Below are 20,083 nucleotides of genomic sequence, written 5' to 3'. Positions count from 1 at the left end.
AAATAACTTCTTGGACATTCACATCCTTTTCATTATAACCTCTATTTCTTAGGTTTTGTTGTAAAAATAAGAATTCCTTTTCTCTTGTCTCATCTTTGCTACATCTTTTATGTATTCTTTGTATTTAATTTCACATAATGTTCTTAGTGACATGTTTAGGATGCATACTGCTTTTCAATAAGTAATGATTTCTCCATGTATTTTTTCGGTGTAGTTCAGTTTCCAACATATTTTCATTAACTCATTAACCCCAAGTACTTTCTCATGGCGCCTCTGTCCTTACACCCGAGCACACCATGAGAAGATATGAATTGCAAGCTGTTACCCCCGAGTGCCTTCCACAAGAGCAAGAAACTCTAGTGCTGATTTATAGTTGTGCTTAATGTAAAACATGCTGAAATCGTAATTTAACTTGTAATTTACCTTACATAGTTACAATTCAGCATGTTTTAACATTAAGTTCACATTAAAGTTTTAGCCGAAAATCCGATTTCAAAAGAGGTTGATAAAGCAAGTGGTGGCAGCCAATCAGAGCCACCACTTGCGTAATACTCCACCCCCAACTTTATTTTCTTTTGTTTTCCCTCAATAAATAGAGGGACCAGTGACAGGTATTTTCCTTTCTTTTTTCCTGATATTTGGAAATTTTACCTGCTACTGGAACCCTCTCTTTTACTTCTGCACTCACGGATTAAAGGGAGATTAGTTGGAGAGCAACATCTGTTCTGGCATTCGGAGTTCCTGTTAATTCTGCGTTCCTCTCCTTGGCCCAAGAACTGCTCTTGTTTAGAGGTCGGTTGTGGTATTTATATCCTGCAACAGATTGTGTATGACTTATTTTTTTTATTTGTGAAGGGCAGCTGGAAGAAAGCTTACTCTGAAGTTGAATGGTATGAATTGAAATTTTTAGTGGTCTAATTTCCGCCGAGCATTTTGTTACTTGGTGCAATCAGTGGTGTTAGGATACAGCTAACATCCGTTACTATGTGCTATGTTTCGTTGTAAAAGCAGTGCTATTGGTATTTACTGGGTTTGTTTCCTTGTAATGCAAAGCGTCTGGACATAATGAACTTTTGCTTGTGCCGTCTGAGGCGGTTACCTGAGGTAGTGATTTATTAAAATGTAAAACGCTCGAGAAACTTGTTTGTAGCCTTACTTGGAAGGTTTGAAATTGTAGATTCTTTAGTAGCAACTTTAATTGCCAGCAAGACTTTGCAGGCACTTTTGGGGTGGGGAAGACTTGTGAAAGAATACAGAATGTTGATTTGTTTTTATAGTTGGTATGATGTAGACATTGTAGTGGGAGGCAGGAATGTCATTTCCGGTTATCTCAAGGGTTGAAAAGTGCACAGCTGGTCTCAAGATTGAGATATCCAAACAGATTAATTTGCATGTCATGTTTCAGTGCGATTTAAATGGGATATGGACTTGACACAATGTGCCTTAAACGCTTGGCTTTAGATTATTTAGCTCTACCAAATGCCGGTTTTGCACTAGCGTTTGAGCTTTGGTGTAGCTTTCTGTATGGAAAGTATGAGCTGTATTTGAGGTTCTCCAGTTTAGGTAGTTACCAAAATAAGAACAGGTGTAGCGCACTGCTGTGGTAAGGAGTTTAATCTTGCTCTAGTTCAGCGTACTTGGTATATATTTGTGGGTCACATCCTCTCTACTTGATTAGGGCTTTCCGCTTTCGTTATAGTGTGTAGTCTCGAACCGGAAAGTGGTGCGTACTCTTTACGAGACCATTAACCTACTGTTGAGTCTCGAAATGGAAAGCGGCTGTGTTCTTTTGATTCATTTCATTTTTGGTGAAACCTTTTTATCACCTGCTATGTGTTTTACATACAACTTATCTTTTGTAACTCAGCCATTTGATATTTCTTCTACAGCACATAAGTGTTTGCATTATTTGTATTTCTCTACTTTAAACCATTTTGGAGTTGTTCCATTTTGCTTTTATTTGTGCATTTATGTTTTGTATGTCACTATATTTCTTAGAAATACATCACATTTCTGCGGAATCATTAAATAAAGTCTGTAAGTTGACAGTGAAAGTTGTTAAATGCATATTCATTTTGCAAATATATTTACAGAGGTGATATATTCAGATTTATTATCAACAGTAGTGCTTGCTAGTAGTCACACACATTACTAGTCAAGTCTTCAGCTAATTATGAAATTCAGGGTGAGTGCATCTGCAGTTCTTTGAATTCTTCATCTGTTTTAATGTTGAGTTTCTTGCTGCCTTTGTTAGTTACTGCACCATCTACTGTCCCTGTCAGGAGATACTGCCAGCATTTTGTTGTCATCAGTGGGCTCCTTGAACTGTAGAAAAACCATTGCTTTTTATTTATTCTTCCAATTGATTTTATGCAGATAGTCATGTAAGTCTGCCTAGCGGAATGGTACCATCCTTCATTAACACCACCCCATTTTTATCATTTCCCGATTCCTTTTCATATTATTTTGTGGTAGGCTTCTTTCAGTATCTAGACTACACCATGACTAAAGATTATTTGCTGAGCATTATAGAAATATATTGTTACAGCCATGGGCGATGTAATATTTACTCGCTGTTGGAACTGCATATCTCTCAGCACTCCAGTATTTTGCAGAATGGCCAGTTATACCTCAGATTTTTTAAATGCTCCTCAAAATTTTGCGGTTTTCTAGTGAATTGTTGAAGACTGAAGGCACTACATAATGATAATGTTTGCATTTCAGACTTCATACCCTTGAGAAAATGCATACTAATACAAACATTCTAGCAACTTTCTAAGTTTATAAGAGCGATATTTAAAATCTGTTCCTGACATCCAGCTCTTGTTCCCGCCATTATGTTTGGCTTTGTCTAGAATTCTTGTGCTGATAGGTCGAGAGGTGTTTGAGGTATACCCTTGTGATGAGTACATTCTTCATCTCTTCTACACATAGATGACTTTGCTGTTATATGTTTTATCTCGTGTGTTATAGTCTGTATCTTTCTATATTTTAAATCACCCCCTTTAAAAAAGAAATTGGTGTTTATTATAGGTGGACATTCCTACTAACAGAAGATTTGTAATGTAGATATTTAAACTGATATATTTGTACCCACCTGGTGCAATATGTGGCATATTTTCTTTTGCAACAATAAGTGATTTCCAGGGAGGGGGACTTTCATACATTCAGCTGCATAATTTAGACAATGCAAGCATTATAGGCAAGGACTTGTCATGCATTGTAATGCATATTAATTTTCTGAATTTTTTCTATATAGGGGTTTATCGACAAGTGGTGGTGTTTTATTCAACAAATGAATGAAAAGATTTCATTCAATGTGCTTTATTTTTTTTCTATGGTGGCAGTTACTTTTTTTTAGATATGTGGTCACTGGTCGCATATGTTAAAAATGCTAGGCTAGGTCATGTGTTCTGTTTATCTTATTATGGTTATGCCAGGCCTTGTGGCTCCTTTTCACATCTCATAAGCCATACTGTTAGTTAATTGACAGGCTTGCAAATTGCTAACAGGTGTATAGGTAGTCTGTGGTTTAGTTAAAGTGTGCTGCATGATGGACTACCGCCTGATCTGGGATTAGTTCTCTATACCTGCTGAGTGCCCAGATAGACTCCTGTTTCCTTGTGATTCTAAGTAGAATAAAACAGATTCTGGAGAATGAAAAATTGTTATGCTGCTATTAGGTGCAGATTAGTTCATTCCCTTTAACTCCTCAGAAACATGGCTTTAGCTGTAGCTGGCAACTCAGTACATGTCAGGAAAATCCTACTGGGACAGCTGAACTTTATTTGGGGTTAATCAGAGTCTCTTTAATTGATGGCAGGTGTGTACCCAGGAAGACTGAATGCTGTAATTAAATCAAAAGGTGCTTCAACAAAGTATTAGTTTAAGGGTGTACACACCAGCAGTCTGAGTAGGCAGCCAACACAGGTATGGGACATATTGGACACCCACCCACTGGGTGGTGTCACTGTGCAGTTGGTATATATAATTTTGGGGGGTGTGGCTCCACTTGAAAATTTTTTTTTTTAATTTTTTCAGCTCACTGTGTTCAGCATGTGATTTACAGTGAAAAATGGTGCTTGTGCATACATGATATTGAAGGGGTCGCTTGGGTGAATGCTTCATTTGTTGGTTGTACATACTTATTTGGGGAAGTGTTTAATTTTTGACATTGTGCATACCTCAACATTCTATTGACGGGGTTGCTTGGGTGAAGTGTTCAAGCTGGTGGTTGCACATACTAGGAAATGTTACTGAGGGCTTGTTTGGGGACACGTTTCATTTAGGTGCATGTATACCTGGACATAATAATGAGGATGTTGCTTGGGGAATTCATTGCGTATCAGAGAAATGCTTGTGCATACATGGTCTGACTGCAAAAATGATTGCTGGGCAAAATAGTTTATTGTGTCATTTTGGTGCTTGTGCATACACAATGCAAACAACTGGATGGGTTACTGGGGAAACATAGAAATTAAGTCAACAGGTTATGTGCAGCAATTATCACCTGTGTCTGAGCATGCATAACTTAGCAGGAATGAAAGGAAGGTCATTATCACATTAGCAATAAGTCGGTAACAATATATCACTGACTCATTATCACTTTTCAGGTAAAACTCTCAGCAGCTGTCACTGTTACTCACATAAGTAGCAGTCGTTATCACACTGATGAATGCACAAGCTAGATTCTGATTTTTCTCTGCTTGGAGTTATTGCAAGCCACCCCGCCCATTCTTCATCAACTACCTACCCTCTGAAACCCATATATATATATATATATATATATATATATATATATATATATATATGTATATATATATTATATATGTTTTATATATATATATATATATATATATATATATATATATATATATATATATGTATGTATATGCATATATGTATGTATGTGTGTATATATATGTATGTGTATGTATATGTATGTATATCTATATATCTATCTATCTATCTATATAAATATATATATATATATATATATATATATATATATATATATATATATATATATATATATATATATATATATATATATATGTGTGTGTGTGTGTATGTATGCATGTATGTGTGTGTGTGTGTGTGTGTGTGTGTGTGTGTGTGTGTGTGTATATATATATATATATATATATATATATATATATATATATATATACACACACACACGTGTGTGTGTGGGTAGATGTATAGATACACGTGTATATCTTGCCAGACTGACTTCTCACTTTGATCAGTCTTACAGTGGTCTCTCTTGGGAGATAGTTTGATGAATCAGCTTAATTTGTCTGTAGTTCATTTAGAGAGGCCTTCTGACTTGCCAGCTTTTGTGCAGATCAAAACAGTGGCTGTATTTTGGTCCCACTTGGTGTATATATTGATTTAATAATTCACTATGGTGTAAAGATGTCTATTTTAATTTATATTTAATTGGACATTTCTTAAACACTATTGTTTGGTGAATGTACAAACAGCTAATTTATGACAGCACAGTTCCGTTCCTTCTGTTTATCTGTATTTTCATGAGTAACATACAGATGCAAGAATAATGCCCCTGTGGATAGGAGTGAGATTTGAATGTTCTAACCAGGTAATGCATTATGATATACATATATATGTACTCTTCCAATAGATCTGTCAAACATCAGTAGTAATCTGTTTGCATTTTTTTTCTTGTGCAGGTTCGTTCACCTTCTAATACTGACATGGCTTCACGAGCAGGAGAACGACAAGTGAGAGTGTGGGTATGTGACCATTCCTACATTCACTGGGCTGCTGGCCATGCCTCTTTAAATGAAAATCACTACAACTTGAGCTTCCCCACATCTAGTGTGAAGATATACTGGATTGCAAGAAGAGGTATGCATTGGAGCGGAGTACTGCAGTTGTTGGAAGAGAAGTGTTCCATCTACCCTGAGCCTGACATTCTTGTGCTGCACATTGGAGGGAATGATGTCATCAGTCAACCACTCAGAAGGCTACGGTTTCAAATCACAGCAATTTTTGAATACCTGAAGTCTTGGTGGCCAAGTTGTCATTTTGTGTGGTCTAATAAAATTCCTCGACAAATATGGAAAACAGCAAATAGTCAACAGGCAGCTCATAAGGCCAGACATTTACAGAATGGGTTCATGCATGGTTTGATGCACAGGGTCGGTGGATCTACAATCTGCCATAAAGCATCACTGCAGAAGATGTTCACCTGTTCAAAAGGGATGGCATTCATCTAACTGAGGAAGGCATTGCATTGTTCTTGACCAACCTCCACAATGGCGTGAGGAGAGCCATGCAATATTGCCAACATGCAGCTTGTGAGAAGAATGGAAAACACCCATGAGCAAGTCGGACCAGTATAGTAAGTAAAACACTATTATGAAATGTGTTGTGTAAAATTCATTTCTTTGAGCTTGGCAAATAACTGTTATGGAAATTATGATTTTTTTTCATATTTTGTTAAATAACTTTGCAAGGGAGCATCTGAATGCGCCAAATAATATCTCATTTTGAAGACAGTATTGCTGGTTCCAACATGGTAAAAGAATTGTGCCTGTATGTTTGACACACTGTGCAGATATCAAAGTTTGTTTGGGACTTAGGTTATGGAAATTATGATTTTTTTTCATATTTTGGTAAATAACTTTGCAAGGGAGCATCTGAATGTGCTAAGTAATACATCATTTTGAAAAGATTATTTATAGTTCTTACATGGTAAAAGAATGGTGTCTGTATGTTGTACTCATAGGCAGATATCAAAATTTGTTTCGGACTTAGGCTATGGAAATTATGATTTTATTTCATATTTTGGTAAATAACTTTGCAAGGGAGCATCTCATTGTGTGAAGTAATAACTCATTTTGAAGACATCGTTACTCCTTACAACATATCCAAAAACCAAAAACAAAAAAAAGAAAAATGATGATATCCAAAAACACAGGTAACCTTAAGTCCTAAAGCCAACAATCCAGTCCAAAGGTCTTTCTTAACGCAAATTTTATTACTTAAGAATAACAGCGTTTTTCCACTTGCAGTTAAGCAGCTTCATCAGAGATACAAATGCAAGTACTAAATACAACAACTTTATATACACAGGAAGTAATGCAACATTACGTCATTTCCCAGTATACAATCAAAAGATGTGGTACCTTATAAAAACAAAATACTCAAGATCATTTACCAATTATAAAATATAAAATATAAAGTAACAGTTGAATGTTGTTACTACAAAAGTACTAATAACTAGTCAAACAAGTAAAACAATTAGTACCTAAATGTATAAATACTTTAAGTTAAAAAAATATATAATTGTGAAAAATAAAATAAAAGTGTATGTAAAAAGTGTAACATACTAAAAAAATGCAAAGGTGTCTATCTAAAATAGCTCCTAAGTTTTAAAACTCCTTACAACATGGTAAAAGATCTGTGTCTGTGCACTGTACACACGTACAGATATCACAGTTTGTTTAGTCTTGTACAAATATGAAAATTATACATTTACAATACTTCTCATTATTATGCCCATATCTTTGCGAGGGATCATAGTAATCACACAAATGATGCGTCATTTTGAAGCTGACATTCAGATGCACAACTTCTACGCTGATATGTAGGCTCTGTCTGTTACAGGTGATGAGATATTATGCTTTGTTTATTTATCAGTTATGAGAAATAATATATTCGTCATATTTCTGTGAATATCTCATGAAAGCAGTGTCACAGTAATGGTTACAGTATCATTTTAAAGCTGACATTCATACTAACAAATTAAATTCAAATTGTATGGGTCTGCATTGTACACAGACCAAGATATTGTGCTTTTCTTTTCCAAAAAGATAAAAAATATGCACAATATCAGCATTCCTTGCCATATATTTAATAAAGACTTTGATATGCACTATCAACATTTAAACTGTTGGAAAGGTCAATGTCTGCTGAAAAACTTTCACATTTACATTTTTACTGTAGCTCTTATAGTTAAAGAGTTATGAACATTTGTTTTCTGTATAGTATTACAAATGGATTTTCTGAAAATGAGCTCAGGCTGCACTGTTGTTCCTATGGTGGAATTACGCAGGCAGCTTTTTCTGAGCTGCTCCGGAGTGAATGAGTTAAGAATGACATTCACATCCAAAAATGCAATTTGATTGTGAGAGTGTTCTGCTGTAAAGCTTAAGAAGGAGGTAGTCCTATTTAAATGTCGATGAAATAATTTGAATTGTGATATACTTCCTTCCCATAAAATAAAGAGATCATCCACAAATCGACCATAACATTTGATGCATTCATACCATGGATTATTTGAATTCAATACATGCTCCAACTCCCAATTTACAAGCACAAGATTTGAGTATCTGTTTGCATGGGGGGTGCCCATGGCTACACCCCATTTTTGCCAATAGATTGATGTACCATACACAAAATAGTTATTCTCCAGTATTAAGTCTAATAATGCACAAATTCTACTGGTTTCATTAACAGTTTTATTGTGGCTTAAGATCTTTCTTACAGCTTCTACGCCTGCTTCATTGATAATGGAGGCAAATAAACTATTCACATCCAGGGTGGTCACAAGTAGGTGGTCATATTCCGTGATGTTATTCATTGTTTGATTTATCCTTCTTAAGAAGTCATCAGTATCCTGCAGAACTGTGTCAAAAGATTTTAAGATAGTTCTTAGTTCTTTCTCCACAAATAGTGACATTGTTTCTGTCACCCAACCTTGTCCTGCTACTATAGGACATAGTGGAGGGTTATAAAGGTCTTTGTGAATCTTGGGAAGTCCATTTATATTCGGAACAGTGGGTTTTGTGATGTTCAAAAAATTATAAAGGTCCAGATCCATGTGGCCTTCAGTCAACATATCCTGAAGTAGTGAAGACACTTTTTGTATGGTTCGATTAATCTGGGTTGGTGTAACTCTGTAATATGTCATCTCATCTTGTAACATAGTGGTCATTTTCTTCTTATACTAATCTATAACCACTATAGTACCTCCTTTGTCTGCTGGTTTAATTACAACATTCTCATTTTGTTGCAGATTGCATAGGGCTTGTCTTTCTTCATATGTAATATTTCTATAATGTTTAGTATGCATAGCCATTCTTAATTCCTCCACCGCATTATTACACAGCTACATAAACAGCTCAACAGCAGGATGGGCTATAGGTACGAATGTACTTGGTTTCCTTAAAATTCTAACTTGTTCTGTGTTTGTGCCATAGATGTTTCTTAGTGTCACATTGCATCCAAAATGCTTTATATCTATAACAAATTCATTCAGATCACATCTTAAAGAGGGTATGAAAGTTAATCCCTTCTGTAGGACGGAAGATTCTGCTTGGGTCAATTCATATTGAGAGATATTCACCACTATGGAATTGTTTAATTCAATATTTTATTTATTTTTCTATTTTGACTGTGAGTTTCTGGGTTTTTGTAACTGGTTTGATTCAGAAAAAATGGAAGTTGTGTGGTAATAGTGAGAAAAGAGCTCCCTTTATTAGGAATGGCTCCTGTTTCTGAGGATATTTCAACATTCCTATCTGACATGGTAGCCACAGGGGTTCCTGTAATATTAGCAGTTGTGTTCAATGTGCCGGATATTTATTCCTCAGTTCCAGTTTGGTTTCTAGATACAAACGTGTCATTCCTAATGGATGCAGGATGTCTGGTGCTGGAGTTAAAATGATTTGTAGCAGGTCTTATTTCCTCCCTAGGCCATTCAAAGATCTACCCTTGTTTAAAATCTGTAATATCTCTGTTTAATTTCTTTATTTTCTGGTCTTTTATTTTTGATTCATACACATTAAGATTGAATTGTAGTGTTTCTTATTTATTGGTGTGATACGTATTCAAATTCATTGTCTCTAGTTCTATTTGTTTTTCTTTAATTTTAAGGGTGAGGTTGTCCTCTTCTGGTCTAAAATAATTCATAATCAACCTCATGTATCGGAAGCTGGTCTCTAAATTTATTGCTTGCCATTTAGCTAGGAGTTCAGGATGTTGATTTCCATAGCTTGGCAAGCATTTCATTCGCATTCCTCTAGGTATTACTTGATGGTGTAAACAGGCTTCCAAATGAAAACTTTGCCAAGTTAATCTTTTTAGTTTGTATGCTGCAAGTTCTTCTTCTTGTAGAATGTTGTCAAAATTGTTGTAATTTGTGGTATCTTGAGTTTCTGATGGTTCACTGCCATCAAAGTGCATATGAAATAATGGATTTGCTTGTTTTTCTGTTTGTTCTACATTATTATGCCGTAAGAAATCAATGGTTAAGCTTTGGCTTTTATTTGCAGTAGTAACAACGTTGGCCATGTGCAAAGGAAAGGTAGAAGTAAAAAAAAAAAAACAATGTAATGAGCGTACCTCCTAATGCTAAAGTACAGCTATCAGTAACAAGTAAAAACAGTACTCAAACCAGTAGAATTTGTGCATTATTAGACTTAATACTGGAGAATAACTATTTTGTGTATGGTACATCAATCTATTGGCAAAAATGAGGGGTAGCCATGGGCACCCCCTGTGCAAACAGCTACTCAAATCTTGTGCTTGTAGATTGGGAGTTGGAGCATGTATTGAATTCAAATAATCTATGGTATGAATGCATCAAATTTTATGGTCGATTTGTGGATGATCTCTTTATTCTATGGGAAGGAAGCGTATCACAATTCGAATTATTCCATCAACATTTAAATAGGACTACCTCCTTCTTAAGCTTTACAGCAGAACACTCTCACAATCAAATTGCATTTTTGGATGTGAATGTCATTCTTAATGAAGATATGTTGGAAACTGAACTACACCAAAAAAATACATGGAAAAATCATTACTTATTGAAAAGCAGTATGCATCCTAAACATGTCACTAAGAACATTATGCAAAATTAAATACAAAGAATACATAAAAGATGTAGCAAAGATGAGACAAGAGAAAAGGAAATCTTATTTTTACAACAAAACCTAAGAAATAGAGGTTATAATGAAAAGGATGTGAATGTCCCAGAAGTTATTTCAAAGAAATATAAGAAAAGACAGAACCACCAGAGTGATGCTAACCTACAGCACAAATAACACACAAATTAAATCTATAATAAAGCAGTTTTGGCCAATCTTTACCCAGGATGCCAAGCTGAAAGACATTGTAGGTGAAACACCATGCTTTGGCTACAAGAATAAGAAAAAATTGAAGAGGTTACTTTGCACAAAGGATGGGTTCAGTAAACATAAAATGATTGGACATAAAGGGACGTTCAAGTGTGGCCATTGTACAGCATACCCATTGACTGATTGTAATAACGTATTTGAACATCCAATGACAAAGAAAAAATACACTTTTAATGTTAAAGCCACTTGTGTAACCACCAATGTGGTATACATGGCTACCTGCAAATTATGTCCCCCATTCTATGTAGGAAAAACTAATCAGCTGTTTAAAAATCACATTCTGAGACATCAAAGAGATATTACCAATAAAGATCCACATAACGCTTTAGCAGCTCATGCTGAAAGAAATGTCGGTCATTATTTCACTTATAAGGTGACAGAGAATGTATATAGTGGAGTAAGAAAAGGTGACATTGAAAATATTACTGAATGCAGGGAGAGTAAATGGATTGTGAACCTCCGTGCTGATATTGAGCCTGGCTTGAATAACATCATTCCACTGAAGCCTATACTAAAAGCTAGAAGACTAACCATTAGTTAATATGGAGGTGTGTCTGGCTTAATATTTCATGATTGGTTACACCCCTCAAAAGCAAAAAGCATAGGAAATAGAACACCCTCAACTGAGAAGGAAGAGGATTGGTGCATTCAAACAGCTGATTGACAGTGTGATAATTGAATGATTCTTCCAACAGTAAAGGAAGTAAGAACTATAAAAAGGAAGTTCCAGTCCCAATCTCTACGATCTGAAGAAGATACCAAAAGAGCTTATCGTTTGGAATACAGAGGGACTGTTTTATTCTATACCAAGATTTTAACTCAACATGAAGATTTTAATAATTTTTTTTTACAATAAAAGGATTTTAACTGCTACTAAACCAGAAGCTCTTATTTGAACTGTTTGAACTATTTGATTGGTTAAGTTGTAATTACAGTTTGCTACAGTTTTACAGCAGCTACTTCATCTTCATTGTGGATACTTTGTATATCAGACTTGGAAGATTGGGCACCTTGTAACCATCATTTCGCTACAGTATAACTGCATTCACAGCATGGATATCTTGTAAGTGCATTTAATTGAAGCATTGGAAATTCACGCAAGTCTTTTTATATATATGCTGCACTTTTGCAAGTTTTATATCATTTAATTACGCTACCTATTTCTCAAGAGAATCATACTTCATTGGCCATCATTGTACAGTGCTTCATTTTGAGTACTGTTTTATCTGGTAACATACAGGTTGATGTCTAGCTGTGTAGGCTTATGTATCATGGCTGACTGTGGATTATTGTCAGAGGTTTTGGCTAGATGAAGGTAGGCAGTGTGCACCATCTTCCCCTCGTCCTTATGTTTGTTGACCACTTCAAAGAAGTTGGCCAAGTTTAACAGGCCTGATCTCCCTTTGACAATACCACACTGTGTGGGCTCAAGCATTTTAAGGATGCCGATATCCCTGATTATAAGGTCCCTGATAATGCCTTCCATGCCCTTGCAGATCAAGCTAGTTAGGCTGATGTGCATATGATTGGCTGGGTCAGTGGATTGCTCCACCTTTATGTAGAGGGATGACAGTGGCTGTTCTCTGTGCAGATGGGATGACACTGGTGTTCAGGCTTTGGCTGACTACAGTGTGTAATAGAGCTGAGTGCTCATGCCTGTGTTCATGTAGGATGCAGCCAGGGATGGTATCAGGCCCCATGGAGACTTCAGTTTATTGTCTTTGAGAGGGCATTATGGACCTGCTCCCTGATGATGAGGGGTTGGGGCAGGTGCTGTGCATGCCCATGTGTACTGATGGGGGGACACAGCAGAGAGGTTTTCTCTTAACCTGTCTGTAGCAGGTTGGCTATATCTATGCCATATGTGTATGTGGTGTTATTGACCACCACTACAGAACAGATTTGGTGTTGCTTCTGAGACTGCAGACATATGTGAGGAAGGCCTTGTGAATGGCCTTGGTGGATGTGTCCAATTTGTACTCAAAGCTAGCCTTAGGGAAATTCAGCTGTGAACTTATTTGCGTGTTCAGACAAAGGTGACATTGCTTTCAGTTTGGCACCTGCTCCTTCCTGGCCCTGTCCAGCAAATATTTCCATCTATTATGGAATTTGTGTATTGCTGCTGTCCACCACAGAGGTTTACTCTAACTTGAGGGATATTATTTTGTCCTGACAGGTATTGCTGAGTCCATACAGCTATGTAGGTGTTCATATAGTGTTTTGATGTAGCCTTGGACACAACTGCTAGTTCCCAACTGATGGGATGGTGGCTGTAAAGCTACTTATACCTGCTCTGAGGAGATTTATAGTCAGTTTTGGAAAAGTGTTTTTTGTTTGACCCTGACAAGGAGAGGGCAGGGGAGACTGTGAACTCAAAAATGATGGCTATATGGTCAGATCTTACCATGGAGGATGACACTGTAGGAGTGCGACAGTGGCTACTCATGTTAGTTAGGACCAGGTACAGGATATTTCCACCTGTCATAGGGGTGTTGATCAGCTGATCCAATGCATTGGCACTCACAAAGCCAACGAATCTCTGCGCATTCATGTTCAGGTAGAATGGGTCATGCACACTATGGTTGGGTAGTTAAAGTCACCCAGGAGCAGGGTAGAGGGTCGAAACCTGACAGATTCAAGCAAGTCCAGATAGGTGTAGTGGGTGTCCTGGGTCATGGTTGGAAGTCTGTAGACAGCTATGATTTGAATAGGTGTTTTGTCAACAGTTAACTTGCACTTGGGATATCTTCTGTGCATCATACTGTTTTATCAACATGGAGGTGTGTATGTGTATGATAAAGTTTAAAACTACACATCCTTTGGCCTTGAAGCCCTCCATTTGGGTTCTGAAGTGTTGTAGGATGAGTAACCTGGCAAGGTTAGTGTGCTCTCCACAGCTTCAAACCAGGTTTCAGTGAGTGCACAAATGTCAGAATCCTCCAGGACAAGGTACTCTTGCAATGACATTAGTTTCATGCTAAGACTCCTAGCAGTTAGCAGCATTACCTTTACATTTAATTTATAATAAGGTTTCCTGCCAGTAATGTTCTGCTCATGATTTTCCATACAAAAGGTACTATGGGGAATGCAAGTGCCTTTGCCAGAAGCCTAAAGCCCAGGGGAGACAGATAAAGGCCATTTCTGTCAAAGCATTGTGGTTTGTCAATCATGCTCTGGCATGCGACTGAGACAGCAAGGATTCCAGGCTGTTAATATAATTGCTTCTCTCACATATTGCATTCCTAGGTGGTAGTAGCACACAATTGTCTGTGTACATAAGACAGTGGCTACCCTGTGTCAGCATGCCCATATAAACTGGGCTAGCATGAAAAAGCACAGGAAAGCACAGGAAATTTTCCATCCATGGTTATCAGCATCTGTGGAAGAGATGTCAGGGATAGTAGAGTGGGTACTATCTGAGGATAGCACCTATAGGTGTGCGTATGGCTGGATAACATCAAGGCAGTACCTGCAGGTGAGGGCCTCACTCACACAGGAGTGCAAGTAAGGGAAAGACATGCAACTGAGATACCTCTAAAAGTGTTAAAACTGCACAAAGGCACAAAGCCATGCCCATTTGGGTATAAATACTACAACAACGATAAATTAGGAACACTGGGAGTGACTGATCAATGTCCCCTGAGCTCTTAGCTCAACATCCTATGGAAGACCAGTGCCAACCAGTTCACCTAGTCCCAGTAAGTGCAGACAGGCCCTGGACAACACTAGATGGTGCAACAGGAAACAGAAGAATCATACAAATATAATTGACTGCAACAAAGCCTGTAACCAGACTATGCTAAAGATATTTAAAATCTTTTTAGGTCATTGTAACACAGGTGAACAGATACACACTTAAATATGACAATAGCAAACATTAGTAAACAAATTTCAATGGCTTAACCAGTTAACAAATAGTAAAGCTCAGAACAGAGCCCTGTTCCAGCACTCTTCAGTCACACAACTTATAACTGCACACTCCTGCCACTAGGGTGCAGGGGAACCCTCTCCGAAAGAGATGGCCTGGATTGCTGCTCAGGTTATAGAAACAAAGCTATATTCAGCAGGCCATGATGTCGTGAATGCTACAGCAAACAAAGTGAACCAATGTTAGACAAATATAGTTCAAATGAGCAGTCACAATGAGCCTTTAACCAGCAAGTTGTAGCTCAGAAGGGCATAATGTAGCCATCCCTCCCACAACAGTGCAGGCCACAAACCTACTTTATTTAATGACCTCAGTCTTTACTCATTTGCCACACAAAACACAACTGTATGAGGCATTCACTACAATTATGAGGCAAATGTGCTCAGCCTGCAAAACTCTGGACAGTTGAAAGGTATGAGCTCAGTATATGACATACAGTTCAACACACACTTCTGCTCCAGTTGTTTACTATGCACATACCCTATATAGGTCTCTTACATTTGTATGACAAGCATATGTATCATACTAGCATTCACAGTTGACATATGAATATTTACAACATCCCAAGTAGCTGGCCTGGCAGTGTCACAGTCAGTATTGGACAACAGACACTCCAGTAGCAGTCATATGTGAGCTGGCCTTTGCTGGGGTGACTCAGGGGCCAGAGCGGTGATCTATGTCACTGCAGACAGAGCCAGCAGGAATGGCCATAGGGGCTGGACAGCAACATGTGAGTCCAGCAAGTCTTGTTGAGACATATTGTTTAACTTTCTATTTCACATTATTGCATCCCCCTTCTGCATTCCATTACATGCTTAATTGATTGACATACCTGTTATAGTGCTAAAGAGTTTTCTCAAAATAATGCAAACATTTAGGTTTGTGTAGTCATAGTCTGTCATTGTGTATAAAGGTTCAGACCTGTTTTGCATAGGCAGCAGTTTGCCCTTTGTAGGTAATGCTCATGAGCATGTGATGGCCTGTGTACCAATTGATGTCTCCCATTTGCTAATTGCATCCATATCAGCTGTATTGTCTTTCTGTTAGCCAATGCCATAGCAACACAGTGCTATAATTAAGCCCTTCATGTGGGCCTTGCCCCTTTTCCTTACCTGTGAGGGGGCATTATGGAGGTGTGGGGAAATATGGAGAAAGCCCAACAAAATGGGGACAAAGTGCCAGGATTAGGTACAGATTGTAAGTAAGTATTGTGGTTATACACGTAGAAGATTGCTAGATTAACAGGGTTTGTCTGGGCATGCAGGCACTGGGATGATGTGAGCATTGACATCACTAAATGATGACAATAATTTGTGTTTCAGACCTGAAATCTGTCAGAAAATATATGTTTAAACAAACTGCGATACTCTAGCAAACTTCTAAGCTTATAACAGCCATATTTCAAACATGTCATATTGTTTGGCCTTTATCCATCCTCTTTGTCAGGCTTTTTCTGCAGATGTCTTGCAGTAAGACAGTAAGAGGTTGACTATGCATATATATATATATATATATATATATATATATATATATATATATATATATATATATATATATATATATGTATATATATATATATATTCAGAAGCCTGAAACATCATAAGCCTGAAAATCAAAATCCTGAAAGCCCAAAATCCTGAAAGACCAAAACCTGAAACTCAAAATCCTGAAAACACAAATAATGCTAATATGTCACTATAAAGACGATTTTCAGGCTTATGATGTTTCAGGCTTCTGAATGGGAACCATATATATATATATATATATATATATATATATATATATATAGAGAGAGAGAGAGAGAGAGAGATAGATACACAACTATATGTGTGTGTGTGTGTGTGTGTGTGTGTGTGTGTGTGTGTGTGTGTGTGTGTGTGTGTGTGTGTGTGTGTGTGTGTGTGTGTGTGTGTGTGTGTGTGTGTGTGTGTGTGTGTGTGTGTGTGTGTGTGTGTGTGTGTGTGTGTCTGTATGTATATAACAGTACTGATTCTACAGGTTTTTCCCTAATGTCGGATGACCATCTTGCATGATATATTTACTGAAACATTCCTAATTCTCACAGAACATGTGGAGTAGTGGTGACTGGAGTGCACAGGGTCCTGGGTTTAAGGCTTGCCAGGGTTCATACCTCTCAACATTTTAGAGCAAAAAATTGAGACAAAGCCTAAAATGGTGGTGGGACAGATTTTTAAATATTGCTCTTACAAACTTAGAAAGTTGATAGAATAATTGGTTTTGCATTACCATGAATTTTCTGAAGGATGTGGAGTGTTAAACTCAAATGATTGTCACTATTTAATGACCTCAATCCTCAGTTATTTGCCAGAAAAGTACAGATTGTACTAGGGACTCACCAAAAATATGAGGCAAAATCTGGACATTCTCAAAAATCTGTACAGTTGAACGGTATGCCAGGGATCTGTATTTTCCCCTTATGTTAAATGACTGTAGTGGATGATACATTTGTAAAAGGGATCTTTATTATCTAATTGAAAAGGCATTACAGCAAATGCCTCTTCATCGACCCTAAACATTGATCCACCAATTACCTGAATGGCCAAATTCCTAGGGAAAAAAAAATCACTGATCCGCCTAGAAACTAAACATCACTAAGAACACCTCAAAGTGGGGGTCTTTTCACCCAATACCCCCCAATGTGAGGGGGCTTGCCACCCACACCCCACTAACGAAATATACCATCTCCGAGATTGCACGCACTACAGTGGGGAAAGGGGCAAATTTATGTTGATGGCCAAGTGTTTTTTTTCCCTAGGAAAAAAAATCACTGATTTGGCCTTTTGCATAACTGCTGCTTTGCTGTTTAAGGGTTGATGAAGAGGCATTCGCTGTAATGCCTCTTCAATTAGATAATATAGATCCTTGTAAAAGCATTACAAACTCCCACAGCTCCGATGGTATAGAGGTATGTTGCTATGATTGCAGTGCACTGAGTCTTGCGTTCAAGACTTGGTAATGATGCTTTTTCTTCATTAATGTTAAATGACCATAATGCATGATATGTTTGTAAAAGCATTACAAATCCTCCCAGCTCAGATGGTGTAGTGGTATGTTGCTATGACTGTCATGCACAGTGGCTTGTGTTTGAGACTTGGCAAGGCTGATTATTTTGTTGCTGGACAGAACAAGGGCTGATGGAGACCGAGTGATAAAGCACTTTTAAGCAGTTGTAAATAGGTTTGCACAGTTTTGCGTGAAGCTAAGTGATGCTAACAGAAGTCATCTTAGCTTTGCTTAGCAGCGCTTATTCCCGCTTAATTTTAAATAAAGAAAAGAAAAAAAGGTGATAGGAAAGTGGTGAAATGGGAGCAAGCAGGGAGTAAAAATTTGGAAAAAGCAACTAGGGATGTGCAGGATGGGTGTAGGAAAGGACCATAGCCCTACATTTCTAGTGGAGCAACAGCTGTGACTGATGTAGAAAATCTGGAATTTACAGCCTCACAATCCACAGGGAGGGGTATTGGCAACATACATTTATTGAGTAATGTGAGTGTATATTGATTTACGGCAGTGGACATGGTGGTAAAATGTAGTGCTATGTATGGAGCAATGATTTTTTTTGCGGACAGATGCCCTTTTTTGGGGGGAGGGCTGTAGGTATGTTTGGGGAGGTAGGTTGGGTAGAATAGGTTGCATTTCTAGACAAACAAGACACACAAGACAGCAGACAGGGGTGGTATATGACACATGAGGAGGGTAGACACCTTGGACAGGGAAGGTGATTGGGAATCAAAGGCCCATGAGCCCCCAAATGGATACAGTGGGATTGAGGTCCCCACCCATGGGCAGTCACCACTGCACCTTCACGGCCCTGAAGGTGGCTGTGCTGAGGGCTGGACAATAGAGGCAGCCTGCCTGTCCAGGTGTGCCAGGTGGCTCTCCATCTGGTGCAGCCGTCCATCCACCTTGGAGCATATGACACTGCGCACAATACCCTGGAACTTGTGGCAGGTGATGGGTTCCTCTCCACTCCCATGCCCAGGGAGGGAGTTCTCCATCCCCTGAGTTGGTTCCACCCAAAGGTGGTGCAGGACTGGCAGAGGAGGAAGTTCCAGGTTGGGTCCCAGACATGCTGAGGCCTGGTGCCATGGCTAGATGATGTGGGACAGGCAGATCTGCCTGGATCTACCTTCCCAAACGTGCTATGGTGTTGAGTTTTTCCAAGATATATTGGTTAGTCATGAACAAAACATTTCAAAATTAGTTATAACAGCATACGTGGGTGTTCCGATTAACCCAAACCAACAGATTTGAAACAGTTGCATAGCAAACAGAACACATGTATAAATGGAACAACAGTATGCATTGTAACAGTATGCCAGTTACACTGACGGCAACAGGCTGCCAAGAATGGTATTTGAACAAGGTATGTTAATATGCAACCAATTAAATATATGAACAATAATAGAACAGCAGTCCCAACATTAGGGTTTGAGAAAAAAACATACCCGTAGTATATGAATAATAATTAGTAATGGAGATGAGGGGTGGGAGGAAAGAAAAAAGTCCATTAACAACTGTATAGGCTTCTATTTTTCACAACAGTACTGCTAAGTACAGGTCTGCCATCACGTTACATCTACTTGTGGCCTATAGCTTCTGTAGTAGCACATACATACCTGTTAAACTGTCAACCTGTAATGGTATGGGGCAGACTGTGACAACTATGGCTACATTACTAGTGGGGCTTGTACATGTCAGGGTTACATACTTGACAATGAAGGGGTACCCTGCACTGGTGTTGTGTGAGTCTGCTACTGGCATACTTCTCCTGGATTCCTATTCCAAGGTGACTGGCAGCAGTGACCACTAGCCATGACAGCATGAAACTTAAGAGACATCTCTCAGGGAGGCTGCATGATGCATGTACCTATCTTGCTGTCATTTGCAGGCATGGGGTTGGACAGTGGGACAGTTGTACATAGTGTATTGGTATACCCTTCATACCGCTACTACAAACATT

The sequence above is a fragment of the Protopterus annectens genome, chromosome 12.part0 (genome assembly GCF_019279795.1).
Source record: "Protopterus annectens isolate FY-2018-M chromosome 12.part0, PAN1.0, whole genome shotgun sequence".
NCBI lineage: Eukaryota > Metazoa > Chordata > Ceratodontiformes > Protopteridae > Protopterus > Protopterus annectens.
The sequence above is the reverse complement of the archived record's forward strand: the minus strand, read 5'-3'. Positions refer to the sequence as shown.